The sequence below is a fragment of the Narcine bancroftii genome, chromosome 4 (assembly GCF_036971445.1).
Source record: "Narcine bancroftii isolate sNarBan1 chromosome 4, sNarBan1.hap1, whole genome shotgun sequence".
Classification (NCBI taxonomy): domain Eukaryota; kingdom Metazoa; phylum Chordata; class Chondrichthyes; order Torpediniformes; family Narcinidae; genus Narcine; species Narcine bancroftii.
In genome coordinates, this window is record NC_091472.1 from 70,784,201 (window position 1) to 70,797,264 (window position 13,064).

Genomic DNA, 13,064 nt, shown 5'->3' on the forward strand with positions numbered 1-13,064 from the left:
GACCATCGCCTTCCCAAGGTCGTGTTCTATGGCGAGCTCTCCACTGGCCACCTAGACAGAGGTGCACCAAAGAAGAGGTACAAGGACTGCTTAAAGAAATCTCTTGGTGCCTGCCACATTGACTACCGCCAGTGGGCTGATCTCGCCTCCAACCGTGCATCTTGGCGCCTCACAGTTCGGCGGGCAGCAACCTCCTTTGAAGAAGACCGCAGAGCCCACCTCACTGACAAAAGACAAAGGAGGAAAAACCCAACACCCAACCCCAACCCACCAATTTTCCCTTGCAACCGCTGCAACCGTGCCTGCCTGTCCCACATCGGACTTGTCAGTCACCAACGAGCCTGCAGCAGACGTGGACATACCCCTCCATAAATCTTCGTCCGCGAAGCCAAGCCAAAGAAAAAAAGAAAGAACTACTGCACCAACGTGAATATTGAACAGATTTAATAATCATGATGTTTTTCTGCCTGACAAATAGGAAGTAGACCAGAGAAGCTGCTAAGTAATTTAATTGATGGTTTAAAAAATATTAGTACAAGGTGTTACATTTAAAAAAATCTTTGTGTTATTGTATGTTCTATCCAACTGAATCTTTAAATCTTGCTTCTGCACAAACAGTAAAATTTTAAAGTAATGAAATTTGAAGGGAAATCCATTGTTCTTCCCTCTAAAACATAACCATCTAACATTGAGTTGCTTTTCACTACAATTGTTCTAATTTTGCTGTTCCTCTCTGGATTTATATTTATGGTCTGTAACCCATATTTAGCCTACAGTGAGCCTGGCTGGATATTCTCTCTTAATTAGCACAAGTAATAATGATGTCAAATCCTTCCAAGACTGCTGGCTCCTCCTGGAAAACAAGTTCCTGCCAACCTCTCCACCACAAGCACCTTCTTCCTTTCTCTCTTGCCACTTCCGTCCTCAGCCACCGTACTAAAAAAGATCTTGCACTTATCAGTTTCTACATTCTATCAGTTTAGCCTCCACTCGCTACTTCATCCTGATTTTCTCCCCTTTTAGCAATGATCTCACTTCACTCCAAGTTGAGCTTTTTTTTTCCTACTGGTTCAATCTTTACCAAGAGACACAGAGAAGGTTAACAGAAAGACCACAATCTTTTTGTTTAATTTTTTAAAAATTTTTTGCCTGGTTCCTGGGCAATGAGATCAGTGGAATTCTCGAGTATACTTGTTGGCAGCTAAGAGGGGAGTGCTTCAGATTGGGATCAGTGGAATCTGGGAGGGTGGAAGGAGTCATCAGTCATGACAGAGGAGAGACAGTGAGGCAGCAGGAGGATAATATTTCATGGTGTACAGGCTACTCTGGGTCTAGAAGGAACCTGAAATAAAATATTTAACTTCTGAAGCTGCCTGCTGCCTCCTCGTTGGTTTTCCTGAGGTTCTTGGAACTTTCACCACCAAATGATGAATTTAAATCATTCCAGCAGTGGAAATATTTTTGGTTTTTTGATCAAAAGCTTTAATAAATTACAACAGAACCATTAGAGCTTGATGAAATCCCTTTGATTGAATATTTCTTCCACATATAACTGTCACTGTGATTCCTCTTGGCTTTGGCAAACCTCCTAAGTCCGCATTCAAAACTCAGCAAAATAATCAATGGAGTCCAACAAAATTGAACTGCTTTTAAATAACACTTCTAATGTATTAACAATCCTTCACAGCAACATCATCTGGTAAAGTCTGACTTAAGGTTACATGGAAGATCAAAAACTTGAACAACGAGGTCAGTTTTAAGAAGCTCCTTAAAGGGTGAGTGAAGAAGAACGGAGAGCCATAGGGAGGAATTTGAGAGCCCGAGGTGCAACAACCAATGTTGGGCAAAGGAAACTGGGAATGAATGAGGAAAGAAGTAGAGGAGGTCGAGACTGACAGAGTGTGGCAAGGTGGAACTGTGCAGGAAGCTGCAGCAGTTCTCTATAAAGGTGCCTCTAAAGATAATGAGCTGCAATGGTGTTATGATCCACGTGTAACAAGCAGCAATAGGCAATGAATTAGACAGTGTTTAATTTTAAAACACACTAATTTTATTTCTGACTTTTAAGGATGATTTAAAAGTTAAGACTATAGTTTAATACTAAATCTATCCCCAACTCTCTGTGTGTGTGTGTGTGTGTGTGTGTGTGTGTGTGTGTGTGTGTGTGTGTGTGTGTGTGTGTGTGTGTGTGTGTGTGTGTGTGTGTGTGTGCGTGCGTGCGCGCGCGTGCGTGCGTGTTGTGATGGTGCTTGTATGAAAATGTTAAATGTTAAATGTGATCATTCAGTTCCTCCTGTCTATACTATCCCTTACAATGAATGTTATATAGTCAGAATAATGTGAACTATTTTGTAAGCATGTACAAATACACCCTTCTCACTGTAGTGCACCACTCTGTGTGTGTGTGTGTGTGTGTGTGTGTGTGTGTGTGTGTGTGTGTGTGTGAACAGTTTCCTGAGATTGTGGAAGACATCAGTATGAAAAATCTCCTGTTATTTGAATCTTGCATCTCTTAGTTATTTAAGAAGCCTCCCAAGTAACACAGAGACATAACAGTCATAATCCCATTTTACTAAAGTGGGAGCTCGTAATAATGTGAAATGGAGGACTGAACTGGAAGAGGATGAAAGCTTCAGAGTGGGCAAGGTTAGGCCCCTTCTAATAAAAACAGGCAGACTCCAGCTCCCCAGACTGGCAAGCTCCATGTTGCTCAAAGTCTTTTAAAGAAAATGTACATTTAACATCAGAACTTGTGTTGAACAATGTCTGCTAACAATGCTGATGTGTCATGAGTCTGGAGGATCTGTAAAAAAAAATCTCACAAGTCTAGATTACCCAAGCACAAAGTACCCACTGGCTTTTCCAGCACCATTTGTCATCATTAACACTCAAGTTATCCACAAAGATTTAATAATTTCTGCCGAGGTAACTGTCACTCGTTGCCAAGTACCATTTCAAAGGGTGCCTGACACTCAGCAACTGTAGCCTTGACACTCAGCAACTGTAGCTGATGCAAAAAATTAAACAAGTGTTGGAATTCAGTGCTTCAGGGAACATCTGTGGAGGCAAAGAGGCGCTCAATAATTCAAGATCAAAATTATTGGGGTCTCCCTTTGACCTAATGACAGTGTTCACTGGGAGCTTGCTTAATTGAGTTATTGAGGATCCCTACCATCCCTCATGCAGGATCTTTTGACCTACTACCACCAGATCGGAGGTACAGGAGCACAAAAAGCAGGACTGCCAGGCAGGGAAATAGTTTCTTCCCACAAGATGTGAAATTGATAAACGATATCTGGTAACCTTGGGTCTCTGATAAAAGAATTGAGTAAATTATTCTGAAATATTTATACATATTTATTTCACATTATATTTTAAGTACATTTGTGATTATCATGTGTGTGTGTGTGTGTGTGTGTGTGTGTGTGTGTGTGTGTGTGTGTGTGTGTGTGTGTGTGTGTGTGTGTGTGTGTGTGCATGTACGCATGTTGGGCACTGGGGAGTGGAGAAATGCTGTTTTGTCTGGTTGCATATGTAGTCAGTTAATAATAAACTTGAACTTGAAATCGAGAACTTGTATTTGGTCCGAGAATGTAGGGGAAATTTATCCAGTATAAAGAGGTGATGGGGAAGGGTGAGACAAGGGTTGGTAGGTAATAGGATGAACCAGGAGAGGTGGGGAGCGATGGGTCGATGGAACCCAAGGGGAGGGAGTGAAAACTGTAGAGCAGAGGCTGGTGCATGATAGGTGGAAATGGATCATGAAAAAGGGGAAGCAAGAACCATTGTGGACTGGTAGAAGTGGGAAACAAACATTGGGATCATTCGTTATCTGGGCTCTATTGGGTGAGCAGCCAATCATATTTTTATATTCCCACAGACACAAACAAGGGCAGAGAATAAGAGCTTAGCTTTGGATTCGCAAGAGATTTGGAATCTTCAGGTAATGGTGAATGTAAGAGAATAGTTGAGAAAAGGCCCCAGCTGGCAAAATTAAATTATTATTGCATGCAGAATAAACAGGTGCTTAAGCATAAATTAAAATATATGATCAGAAGTAAAACAGTGAGGGGGGGCGTGGGGGTGGGTTGGGTAAGATAAGGATCAGGAGCTGGTTTGACTAACAGCAGAGGATCTTAAATTTCTAAATCAGGAATGGTGCAGGGGAAAGTCAGGGCTGGAGAAAAGGAATGTGAGTACTTCAATGATGTGATGTAGGGCAAATCAAAGAAAATAACATTCATAAAGTTTATAGTTATAAATATATATGACGGCAGAGATTGTACTGAAAGAAACTATATTAAAAACCTTTGTCTTGGCACAACCAACACCTTTTAGGTATTTTTTTGTATTTTTGGTATGTATGCTGCATTTTTTTTTTGCTCCGGGGTCTTAATTTTCTGTGTAAATCTGTACGTAATTTTAGATTGTCTAATCAAGCAAATTTGTTGCTCTGACTATCCCATGAAGTGGAGTCATTCATGATTCAACTTCTGTGGGCAGATCCTGGAGTCTCACCTCCAGACTGCACAGGGGTGGCTTTCAGATGTCAAAGTGACAAGTGAGTTAAGAAAGATTTAAAAAAAAACAAGCTATTGACCTTCACAATCTAAGACAGGAAGCCTTTGAAATGAACATGTCCTGGATTGGGCTGCTCACCACATGGGTTGATTTTCTGCAGTTAATATGGCACTGTTAGCGTAGCGGTTAGCGCAACGCTATTACCGTGCCAGTGACCCAGGTACAAATCTGGTGCTGTCTGGGTGATCCAATTTTCTCCAACCCTTCAAAACATATGGGGGTTGTAGGTTAATTGGGGTATTTGGGCGGCACATGCTTGTGGCCAGCGGGGCCCCCTACCGTGCTGAATATCTAAATTTTTTTAAAATCTAGTTACAAGGATGTGAAGGATTTCTAGTAAGAAGGAAAAGCTGCTTCAGGCATTTAATTTCTCTGGATGGTGCCTCCAGAAATCCACCAGAGTCATGGTGATGAATGAACTGCACTTTACAGTTGTTCTGGTGACTTTTAAAATCAAGCCAGCAATGATATGATGTGACCACACAAGAACACACCAAGATCTAGCCAACTAGTACTTTCGGCAGGAAGGTGTTCAAGACTTACATTGTTACAGCCTAATCTCCCAAATATCCAAGTCAACAGTCAAAGCAGAAATAGCTTTTATAAAAGCAATTCTATCAAACCAAGTCAACACGATTTCATGAAAGACAAATCATGTCGAACAATTTTGTCTGAACTCTGTGAGAAAGTAATAAGCAGAATAAAGAGAGTGGAACCTATAAATGTAGTGTATTTTAACTTGTGAAAGACATTTGACAAGCTGCCATAGAAATGGTTGGTGTACAAGTTAAGAGATCCTGGTATTGGGAGAAGTATGATTGCATGGATTTAAAATTGGTTAACACGTGAAAAACAAAATAAGCGGGTTATTTCCAAGTTGGAAATATGTAACGAATTGAATACCTCGGGCGTCAGATGTTGCCATGCAATTATTGATATTTACTGTTTATATGTATGACAGGGAGGAGAGAGCAGATTGTAGGGTACCCAAGTTTGTCAATGAAATGAAAACAAATAGAAGGGAAAATACTCTGTTAATTCAAGTCGTTTATTATCATCTGATTGTAGAAGTACAATCCGAACAAATAACGTTCTCGGGTCCTCGGTGCAAAAGCATGCAGAAACACAACCAGACGTAACACACATACAGACAAATAATGCATACGCAGGACAAGTATTACATCTATAAAAATACAGTACATCTCCAATTATCTGAAATGGTCAGGACCGGACCTATTTTGGATCTTTTTTTTTTGGCAACTGGTCATTTTTTAAAAGCAGCCCAGTAGCAAACAGCAAATCACTTGTAACAGTGTTTAAACAATAACAAACAAGAAGCATTAAAATAATGTTTAATTCTCACCAAAAAAAATGATGGCCACCACCAATCACCGACACTTCCCCACTGGGGCTCCGCTTGCGCCGGGAGCCCGAGATCCTTGCTGCCAGCACCGGGAGCCCAAGGTCCACTGCTGCCGGCACGGGGAGCCCAAAGTCCACTGCTACTGGCGTCAGGAGCCTGAGGTCCACCACTACTGTCATCAGGAGCCTGAGGTCCACTGTTCCTGGTGTCAGGAGCCTGAGATCTGCTGGTGCAGGTGTCTGGACCCTGAGGTCCACCATTACTGCCACCGGGAGCCCGAGAACTGCTACTGCTGGTGTCAGGAGCCCAAGGTCCACTGCTGCCAGCGCCGGGAGCCCAAGGCCCACTGTTGCCAGCACCGGGAGCCCGAGGTCTGCTGCTACTGGCATTGGGAGCCCAAGGTCCACTGCTGCCAGGGCTGGAAGCCTATGCCCCCAGTCAGTTCAGCTTGAAAATATTTCTGATAAATGAAAATTTCTGATTTGTTTTGGATATCCTCATTTATCCTAATTTTTTTAAAATTTGGATAACTGAGGATTTTGGATAATTGGAGTTGTACTATAGATAAATAAATAAAAATTGTTTTGTGTACATGAGAGTCTCAGATGGTTAGTGTGAGTAGTTCCTTTGGTCGTTCAGCATTCTCACTGACCATGGGAAGAAGCTGTTTATCAGCCTGGTGGCGCTGGCTCTGTTACTCCTGTATCTCTTCCCCGAAAGAAGCAACTGAAAAATGTGGTGTGTAGGGTGGAAGGGGTCCTCAATGATTTTGTGTGCCCTCTTCAGACAACAATACTGGTAGGTCATGTCAGTGTGGGGGTGTGGGAGGGGGGGTGGTGAGGGAGACTCCAATGATCCTCTCTGCCACTCTAATGTGGACTGATGTCTAATCCATTTCTCTACAGCAACTGCACCACACTGTGATGCAGCTGGTCAGGATGCTCTTGATCGAGCTCCTATGGATGGCTGAAATAATGGTGGCCGGTAGCCTTGCCCGCTTCAGTCTTCTCAGGATGTTCAGTCACTGTTGCGCCTTTCTGACAAGTGAGGGTAAGTTGAGTTTCCACGAAAGGTCATTAGTTAAGTGAACTCCAAAAAACTTGGTGCTCTCCACTCTGTCTAATACAGAGTTGTTGATATGTAGTAGAGGGTGGTCGTTCCTGGCCCTCCTGAAGTCCACCATCATCTCCTTTTGTCTTATCCATGTTGAGACTTAGGTTGTTATTCTCGCACCATTTCACGAGATTTTCCACCTCTTCTCTGGAGGGCGACCATTGTTGTTACTGATGAGACCAACTACTATGTGTCATCTGCAAACTTGATGACACTGTTGGAGCTGGATCTGGTGATTCAGTCATGGGTCAATAGTGTGAATAGGAGTGGGCTGAGGTGCACCAGTAGTCAGCATAAATGTGCTTGATATTCTGCTACCGATCTAGACAGAATGTTGTCTTTCCATGAAGAAGTCAAGGATCCAGTTACAGAGAGGGGCGTTGAGTCTCAGTGAGATCAGCTTCTCCACCAGTCTCTGGAGAATGATCATATTAATCATTGAGCTGGTTAATGATCAGTGGCCTGGCATATGAGGCATCATTCTCCAGGTAGGCTTTGACAGAGTGAAGCGACATGGCTACAGCATCGTCTGTGGAACAGTTTCTTTTCTCTGCAAATTGAAATGGATCCAGTGTTTCTGGGAGGTGCGCTTTGATGCATTCCATCAGCAGATGATCGAAGTGCTTCATAATGCTGGAGGTCAGTGCCACAGGTCTGTAGCCATTGAGGTCTGTTACTGTCTCCCTCTTGGGTACTGGGATGATGATGGCTGTCTTAAACCCTTCAGGAATGATGGACTGCTGCAGAGAAGTTTTGCAGATGTCCATACAGACCTCCATCAATCGGTCTGTGCAGTCCTTCAGTACTGAACCGGGTATTTTGTCTCATCCCGCCGGCTTGGAGAGGGTTCTCCTCACCTCAGCCTGTTCATCAGGGCGTCATGGAGTTTACTTTGGCATCACCCTGTTCTTCTCATCAAACCCATGCACTGAAGATGTTCAGTCTGTCCGGAAGAGAGACGTCATTGTCCTTAATTCATAAGGTTGACTTATGATCCATTATTGTCTTGATACCTTGCCACATGCGCCTCATGTCGCCGATGTCACACAGCTATCTGTGGATCTTCTGTGTGTACCCTTATTTTGCCTTCCAGATTCCATGGGAGAGTTTAGCCTGGCTGATCTTAATGCCATCCTATCCCCTGTCCTGAAGGCAGCATCACAAGCTCTGAGAAGGGCCTGGACCTCTGCAGCCAACCATGGTTTCTGGTTATCCCTAGTTATTAAGCATTTGATCTCGGTGACATCCTCAATGCACTTGCTAATGTAAGCATTAATTGACTCGTGTACTCCTCGAAGTTTACCTGACCATTGTAGGTGGCCACCTCCCTGAAATAGCTCCAGTCCATGGTCTCAAAGCAGAATTGTAGTGCTGCTATGCACCCCCCCCTCCCCCCCCTTCACCAAAACCAGTCCTGATCTCCCTGTGAACTGACCTAGTTTGCTTTGCCAAAGTTAGCAGGTCAGATATGTAATCCAAGTAACCAAGGTGTGGATGGTGTGCAGCCTTGAACGCACCCAGGATGTTGGTGTACACCTGATCCAGGGTGTTCTCTCCTCTGGTGGTGAAGTTCGCATGCTGTTTAAACTGTGTTAAGACCATTTTCAGGTTGGTGTGATTGAAGTCACCAGCAACAATCACGGCACCGTCAAGGTGGAAAAGTTTGGGTTTCGCATATGGCACCATAAAGCTCCTTCATGGCTTTACCCTCATTAGCCGAAGGCGGCATGTAGACTGCAGCAATCAGCCTGGCCAAGAATTTCCTGGGAAGGTAGAAGAGTCTGTATTTTGCCAGGAGGTTCTCTGCTGAGCAGAAGGTCTTTACAACAGAGATATTCTACACACTAGAGATCTGTGGAGGTTAATTCATTAGAAGAATTGAAGAAGAAGAATGCAATTTTTTGATAGATCAAGGGTTTGGGGAACTGGCACAGCAGAAGAATAGAATTCTGGAGTCGATCATCCATGATTATATTGCATGGCAGGACTGGTTGAGAGGTCAGGTGGCCTACACATGCTTTTATTTTGTTGTGTTGTGTTGTGTTTTCCTGTTGCAGGAAACTCTCAAAATAAAATGCACAGGGGCATGGTGATACACAGGATGGGAAGAGGGAAAGGCATCACTGATGGAGGGAGGGGGGTTACAATGGATAATAGGTTGATGTAGTGGATGAGTGAGACAGTGGCGCATATAGTAGAGCTGATGTTTTACAGTTGGGGCGATCCAAGTTCAATCCTGGCCACTGGTGTTGTCTCTATGGTGTTTGCATGTCCCACGTGACCATGAGGTTTACCTCAAAGTGCTTCATTTTCCTCCCAAATGCCAAAGGTTGGTAGGTTGATTGTCCACTGTTAATTGTTCCTACAAGATAAGCGATAGAATGTAATGTGAATGTCGGGAGAATAAGATGTTGCTAGTTCAGGATTCGTGTAAATGTATACCTGATGGTCAGTGCAGAATCTGTGCTGCATGACTTCATGAAATTTAAAAATGTGTTCTTGCTTCAATTTCTTTGCATTTTATAATTACTACTTCCAAAAATTAGGGCTGGGATAAAAGGCTATTTGACTGGCAGTCAGGAATCATCCAATTGATTAACAAATTAGTCCAGAAAGATGTGGTGTGAATGTTAGACATTGTGGGCCACATGATGAAATAATCTGAATTTTATTAAACTCGAGTTGGCAACATCAAATAGCAGGGATAACAAAACATATGAAATCTAATAATGACATGGTGTTTAATTGGAATACATCTGCCCACCCCCCCATCAGAGAAGATATGTTCCAAAACTGATACCATAGCAGAGTGATGACAAGCGAGCCAAAGGTTGTGTGAGCAAGTTTCCTTCTGTCAGAACAAGAACTAGTTGTACTCATTCAGAGTGGAGGTTGTTGATGATGGTTTAAAGATTTTCATATCTAATTTTTAAATGCATATTTGTTTGTTTAAATTGGTTTGAGTTCAGCCTTAGTCTTCTTAAATATAGATCTGATTTCTCACTCCTTGCTGACCTGGGCATATGTTTTGGATTCTGGCAAACTATCTCTTGCCAGTTCTCTTAGGTGACCTTTCATAGAGCCATTTACTTTGGTGATTTTGGCATATGGGCTGATACCTGATTAACTGAGGGCTTTTATTTTAACAAAGCGCACAATTAAACATGTTTTCAAACGGTCTGAGAAGAACTATCCTTAGGTGAGCAAAACTAATTAAGTACCCAATTGCTAAATCCAGAACACACAACTTAAAAATTTATTGCATCCTGCGCAGCGATTACACAGCACTTGAAGTTTCAGAAAAATCCTATTGTTCAATATAACCGTGACGTAAATACACTTTGAAGCAACATACAATATGACTCTGATTGTCCAAAATCCTCATTTCTCCAAAATTTTTTGGACCTGAAAGTGGCGTCTGTTAGGCTCCGAAAAACTTTTCGGATAATTGAGGATTTCAGAAAAATCAGAAATCCTCATTTATCTGAAAAATTTCAAAGCCGACATGACATCATTTCGCCTCTTCAAATTTTTGGATAGATGAGGATACCCAAAACAATTGGAAAAACCTCTAAGTAGAATTACAAGATTTTGCTTTTGGATTTATCTTATTTTGTTCAGGTTGTTTTTCTGGTGAGAATTTAACATTATTTCATGCTTTAAAAACCTTCCTTTTTTGGTTGTTGTTATTTAAGTGACTTGCTGTTTTTTAAAAAATGACCAGTTATCCAAAAATATTGTTTATCTGAAATAGGTCCGGTCCTGACCATTTCAGATAATCGGAGTTGTACTGTACTTATTTTAAGAATGATTCCGAAGAGACAAGCACAACTAAATCTGACAGCCCAATTCAAAGTTAATTTCTCAATTAAATTTTATCTGGTTACTTTTGTCAGGATTCTTTGAGAAAAATGTACAACTGCTTAAAGTAATAACCTGTTGCAATGTAATAGAGACGAAAACAATCTGTGGGGAGACACTGGTGGAGTTGTCAGTAGTCAATTTCTGTTCCTTTACTTGTAACATTTCTATGGAATTAAGGGTGCAAGGTTCCAGCTTTGTATGAAAGTCTCACAGAGAAGCATTATATTACTTTGGCTAGATCACCCCAGAACCAAATTTATCAAATTAAAAATATGGGGTATTTTTATCAGAGGGTTCTAGTGATACAGCATGGAAATGGGTATTTCAGCCAACTGAGTCTTTGATGATAAGCAAGCATCCATTTTTATCCTAACCTATTGTATTCTCCACATGTACCCTCCAGATTTACCACTTGGGTACAATGTGGGCAATTTAATGGTCATGCATCTGGCTTCTTTGGTGATCCCTTGCCATTCTCAAAGAGAAACAAAGGAATTCTTCCAAAATCCCAACAAATGCTCAACCACAAAAGTTATCTGTTTATTTATTTTGTTCATGTTTATGGGGCATGCTGTGCACAAATAACTTTACAACAGAATCGAACTCCCATCTATTGAATATGCCTATATGAGGCAGTGTCTCAAGAAGGCAAAGATTTATTATGATAGCCTTAGTTGTAGCAAAAAAATGTATTATGTCAACCTGGAAATCAGAAGATAGCCTGAGAATACAGCAATGGTACATAGAAATGAATAAATGTATTCCATTGGAAAAAATAACATATAATTTAAGAAATAACATCGCAGTATTCAAACAAATTTGGGAACCGTACATGGAACACAACAGGGAAGTCCTACCACGGACCTCCACCCCCTAAAATGACAGGAGAAGAAGACGAAATGAACTGACCCAGTATGTAAAAGTAGATGACACAAATTTCTTGTTTATTTTCATTGTGTGATGACATTGTTTAATGGGTTTAATACATCATATATGTTGAACGTTGAGTGGGTGTGGAGGGGGGTTGAAGGAGGGAGGGAAGGGAGGGGGAAAAGGGGAGAAAATGACTGTGTATATTCAAGAGGGAAATGTTTGTGTGTATTTTGGTCAGTATGGTTCATCGTGTGAAAAATTTTTTAAAAATTTAAAAAAGCAACCAACATCACAAAGGACTCCTATCACCTACGAGCAGAAGGTACAGAAACCTGAAAACCAGAATTACTCCCTACAATCCCCAGTACATTTCAAGAACGGTTTCTTTCCAATAGCAATCAGACTCTTGAACCTCCACTTGATACATTAATCATGGACAGTGCATAAAGATTTGTCCGCACCATTGCAAGTCATTTTTATTTACATTAGGATGACTGTGAATATTTATTTTCTGACTTACATATTTATAGTCTCTTAATTTAATTCACTTTTTTAGATTTATAGTTTTTCTTTAGAAGTAGCTGTTTGACTGCAGCAAGTACAAATTTCAGTGGGCATGTACATTGTACAATGTACATCATTATCACTTCACGGGAAAAATATTCAGCTGTAAAATAGCTTCAGATTCCCTGAAGGTATAAAAGATGGCAACAATAAGCAAGGGTCTTTTGTTCTCAAAAATCTCATTTAAGATGCATGTCCATTTATTCCTGGTATGACTTGACTAAGTAATATTCCAGATGTCCCTTTGTACATTTTCATATTTTATAGGTTTCTGTGCATTCTCCTTTGATACAAAGTCCGTGTCAGCCAGACTTTGCCACACCACCTATCCTTTGTTGTAAAGTTTTTCCAGACAAACACCCTTAACCACAAGGCTATCAGGCAGTGGTCAGTACAGAATGTCTTGCAGACACAGAAAGACTTGATGGACTCAGTGGGGTGGTTCCCTATGCAGACTGTCCAGTCATCTGGTGGAATGCATCATTGCCAGTGCTCACAAAAAAGCACCTGTACTTGGCCTGGCTAGCGGTGAGAGGATCTCTCCTGGTCATATCCTTTCTGTACAACCAGAAGATCACCTACAATACATCTTGTCCCCGAGATGACTATGGTGGAGTGGATAAAGTGCCCACCTTTTTGCAGAATACAGATTCACTAAGAGGGTATGAAGAAGGATGCAAGGGTCCTCATCCCCAGCAGGAATATG